This window comes from Larus michahellis, chromosome 17 (genome assembly GCF_964199755.1).
Source record: "Larus michahellis chromosome 17, bLarMic1.1, whole genome shotgun sequence".
NCBI classification, from domain to species: Eukaryota; Metazoa; Chordata; class Aves; order Charadriiformes; family Laridae; genus Larus; species Larus michahellis.
In genome coordinates this window covers 1972881-1977978 of record NC_133912.1, presented here as the reverse complement: position 1 = coordinate 1977978, position 5098 = coordinate 1972881, and positions in this window count along the sequence as shown.

Sequence of the window (5098 nt, the reverse complement as noted above, 5' to 3'; positions counted from 1 at the left end):
TTGAAAACACAGTGCCTGCGCTGCAGGAGATGCGGCTTTCTGGGGAGGTGCTGCCCGCCACGAGTTTAAAAAAAAAAAAAAAAAAAAAAAAAAAATTGCTTTTAATGGTGAACTACAAAGATTTGGGATTTTGAAGAAGCAAAACCAACTTCTCTGCTGCCGGAATGTGAGCAAACTATGGGCTTCAGTGTTGCAAATAATTGTGTCGAAGAAGAGCAGAGCTCGTTGCCTGTAAGACATGGAGATACTCCAAACCCCAGTGCGGGTTTGACATAGGAAGTGTCCCTAAATGGGTGCTCCCTTCTCCTTCGGCTGGAGGCCGCGGTCACCTCCGCTTCCTGCGCAGGGTGGTTTGCCAAAGCTCTCCGTCACGCTGTGTGTGCCCCAGGATGCCCTGCCCCGTCCTCACCTGCACCCTGACCTCCGCCGGGGAAGAAATACAGCCGTCTGAGCGGAGGGAGGGGGAATCAGCAGTTCCTGAGCAGGATGGTAGGGAAAAAAAAAAATAATTTGGAAAAAAATAGTCTCAGCCCCAAATCCCCTTATTCCTTCCCCTGGGGCTGCATCCCTACTTTGCATCTCCTTCTCCAGCTTGGGAACCGGCTCTGGCAGCGCTTGCTCCCTGCTCCAGCCTTGCAAATCTGTGATGTTTCTGAGCGGGATCACCATAAAAGCACCCAGCAAAGTCAGGGGGGGACATGACTGCTTGTGGAGACTCTCCTCTTGATGAAAACCAGTGGGGTTTTTTCACCAATAAGGCAGGAGCGAAAGCAGGGCCTCAGCGTTCGGCTCCTCGTTATTAAATTGCTTGTAATTCTAGGCAATGTCCCAAGGCCTGCCGAAAGGGCTGTGTTCATCATACAACAAAATAATAGCCATCATAATTAATAAACTCTAATGGGAAAACACAGAAGCCAGAGCGCAGGTAAATGACAGGGGCAGAGGATCTTTTTGATGCCTACAGGACTAACCCTTCGCGCTTCCCTCGCCGCCGAATGCACTTCAACTATTTTCCTATCATTTACACATTCTTCGCTTATAACTCGCGTTCCGTCCCTTTGCAAACACAGCAGCTGAGATTTCCAGGGCTGGGATGCTTGGAGAATCCGTGGATTTGCTCTCCCCACTTAGCTTGGAGCAGGCTAGATCCCTCTGTGGTCCCCGGTTGTCCTCTCCTTTCCCTGCCGGCCCCTGCATGAGCGCGGCCGGAGGAGATGGAGAGGATGGGATGGTCGGCGGTCGCTGGGGCTGGGAGAAAAGGGGGGAGCGGAGGTGCTTAAAATAAACCCGACCCACACATGAGCGTTATTGCAGCCATGCCGGGTGAGGCCAGGGCTGCGTCCTCCCAGGAGGAGTGCTGGCCGCCAGCAAAAATCCTTTTAACAACAATTAATGGCATCTAATTACCCTTTCTTTTGTCTTTTATTTAGCAATGGGGCTCAGCCCAGGAAGTCCTGGCTTCCATTGTTGGAGTGTTTTGACTCTGGGACTGCAAATGGCCTCATTTCTTGGACAAACATGACCATGAAGGTCCCCAAACTCCTGCAGGTCCTCTCCTGCCCACCACGTACACCTAAGGGTGCCGGGTGTCACGACGAGATACCCTGCACCATCAGCATCCCTTCTGCCACAGCGTGTCTCAGCATGGCCCGAGATAGAAAAATGTCCCTCCTTTCCTCCCCTTTTTCCCGTGTCCCCTCAGGGGCTGTGTCTGTCCCAGGGAAAAAAGCCACCAGCTTGGAGGTGTGTGATGAAATGGTGGCATTAAGCCAAACCAGTGGCCCCACTATCATACTGGGAGCCAGAGGGGGAAGTAGAATAAAAGGGCCTGATCCTTCCTCGGTATCCTCTCTGAGCACCGATAGCTGCAGTGCTGGGATTTCCTGACCCAAAAGCCATTTCTTTAGTAGCCCTCAGTGGATTTTTCTTCCTTGAATTTCTTGAGCTGGTTCTTGACCCCGTGTCAGCCTTTCATCTCTTCTGGCCGTTTGTGATAGCATCTGTTTCGTTGTCCTGCCGCAGCGGTCAAATGGGCGCCAAGGTGGGACGTGCAGCAGGACTGGGCTCCTGCCTCCTGGCACAGCATCTCCGCAGATGCAGGAGATGAGGAGTGGGACCATCTCCACAGATGCAGGAGGTGGAGTGGGACCATCTCCGCAGACGCAGGAGGTGAAGGAGTGGGACCATCTCCACAGATGCAGGAGATGGAGTAGGACCATCTCTGCAGATGCAGGAGATGAAGGAGTGGGACCATCTCCACAGATGCAGGAGATGGAGTAGGACCATCTCTGCAGATGCAGGAGATGAGGAGTGGGACCACCTCCACGGGGGGACTTGCGAGGACAGAGGACCACAAGGATCACTTTTAACTGCCTGGAAAGAGCATCCCAATGCTGAGTGCCAGCGTGGCCGGCAAGAGCAGGCATGGGTGTCTGGGATGTCTGGGATGCGGAAGCAGCTCGTTGCAGAGCGGCTTTTTTTGGGAAATGGTGGAGGAAAACCACAAACCAGTCCCTGCCAGAGGAAGAGGCTGCAGGGACACCCCGTGCATGGAAAGGGGGCAGGAGCTCCCGCTCCTGAGTGGGGACAGGGAGGCAAAGCCACGTGTGGTGAGGATGGGTGTGCAGCAGGATGGGGATTTACCTCAATTGTTTGGAAAGCATGAAAATGGAGCAAAACTCGGGCCAGGAGCTGAGGGCAAAGGAGTGACCCTTTTTCTGCCACGGAGGGGACACGGGAGGGGACCGGCCCAGGGCAGGGCAGCAGCCACACGTGCAGGCAGGAAGAGGCAGCTAAAATAAGCAGATGGGTGGAAAAGGGAGGAGGGACTATTAAGGAGATAACATAAAGGTTAGAGAGGAAAGTCGAAGGAAGCGAGCTGAAAACAGCCGGAATGTCATGAAAAGGTGAAGCTGAGCCTCACGACCGGCCCGGGGCGTTGAGATTAGCAAAGCCACGTCGTGATGCACCAGGCTGCGTTGAGACGCACCTCGAGCTGCCCCCCTGCATCCTCCTCCCTCCGGCATCCCCCCGGGGGGTCACTTGGAAGCCATCCGTAAATGTCACTTGGAAGCCATCCGTAATGTCCCGCGTGGGCTCCCGAGGGCAGGCGGCAGCTGCCTTCCCCCTCCTGGGGTCACTTTTTTACCCTCTCCAGAAGACGATCCGCTGTCTTCTAGCGTGCAATATGTCGTTGGCATTCGGGAACGAAGCCCAGATAAATGATCGGCTCCGATCATTTCTAGCGTGGGATGGTTTTTGTTTCAACGGCTCGTCCACGTGTGGGAACGGAGCCGGTGCAACACTCCGCTGCTGCTTCGACCTCTTGCATGAGCCAGATTGAAATCCTTGGGGGCTTTGTGTTTTCCAAAGGCAGAGCAAGCTTACGCCTAAGCCCCCAGGTGCCATTACCTCATGTTTGTTTGCACGGGCTGGGAATAACACCAGCGGCATTTGGTGTCAAAGCCCTGCCAGACACCTTTTCGCTTGATGTAATTCTTGCGGCAGCCACCCCAGCACCGAGGATGCTCTTTGGCCCCGTCGGTTTACTCCCATTTCCTGACTGCCAATCTTCATTTAACTCATTGAGCCCTGCATCACGACGCAGCCGAGGGGGCTGAGCCTCCTGGCCTCGGCGGAGGAGCCGGAGCTGCAGCAGCTGGAGAAAAAGGAAGAGGAGAGGAGCGGGGAGATAAAGCCCCCTCCCCAGCAAGCCTGCGCTGCAGCTGATAAGAGCCCTCACGGGTTGTAATGGGAGCCCTGGCTGCCTGTTTCCTCACAAAGTCATGACTCAGGGATAATGTTCACATCCTCCGAACGGCGAGGGAGCTAAAAATACAGCCAGGAAAATGAGAATGAGTGAGCGAGCATGAATGAGAGCGTGAGTGAGAAATGCACTGGGGAAAAGAGAGAGGAAGCATGAATGAAAGAGCCTGGGAGAGAGAGAGTGAAAACAGCCCGACCCTTCCAAGTTTCCAAGCTGCAAACCTTTGCTTGCAATCAACGCTCTGGCAAAGGCGTGCTTGCAAGAACACAAACCCGACCAGTGAATTTGTCTTTGCAAACAACCCTCCTGCCATCGCCCCCCGCCCCGAGAGCGGGAGGGCAGGACACCCCGCTCCGGAGGGGCTGCGATCCCTGGGGACGTCGCGGGGGCTTCCCCCCCGTCACCCACCTCCGCAAAGCGCGTTGTCCCACGGATGCACGCATGGTACGGAGCCTCTCCTGGAAGGAGGGATGTGCCTCTGCCCTCGGCGTGGGTCCTCGCCAGGGCGGAGTGGGCTTGGGGAGCCCCACCGTTCCCCCAGCCCCCGTTTCTCCATCATTTCCCAGTGTTTTGTTTTTTTTTTAATGAGCCTGTTGCTGTGAGTTACTGCCTCTCCCCTCTCCGAGCCCCAGGCACCTGCACACGCACAAGAGCTCATTCTCCTGAAAAGACAAAGATCTTCCCCCCTGCCATAGCCCCCGTGTATCACAAATGGCCCCATGGAGCTGAAATGTGTTTTACACCTTTATCACAGCGCTGAGGTTTCACCCGCGGTTCCCCCCCCCGGGCCCTGGCGCTGGGCACTGCGGCAGTGCAAAGGATGCTCCCTGGCCCTCAGCCTCTGCAGCTCCCCTCCCGCAAAGCCAGGGGGGAGAAACGGCCCTTGGAGCGGGTCTTTAAGGTCAGGAGACCCTCTCGGCCCAGGGTGAGAAGGTTTATTCCAGAGCAAGATTATAAGAAGTGGCTCCGTGTGCCTGCAACATCGTTTTCTCCCTGGCTTTGGCAGAACCGAGGGGAACCTCCTGCGGAAAGCAAAGCCCCTTTCCTGCAGACTGCAGGAGTTCAGTTACGGGGAGGCTTTTCTACCAAAATGCCGTTTTCTGATGTCTCTCGTCCCTCGCTGTCTCAGCTGGCGGCACCAAACACACAGGGTGAACCCAGGGAGCAGCTGGTCCCGGCCCGCAGCGCCCAGAGAGATGTCTCCCCGACACATCCCATCTCCCGGCACGTGCCGGAACCTTGTTTCAATTATTTCCTCCTGGGGATCCGGCTGATCTGCCACAGGCCCTCGCCTGCCACTTCCCCGCTCCTGGTTTTTGTTCCCAGTTTCTT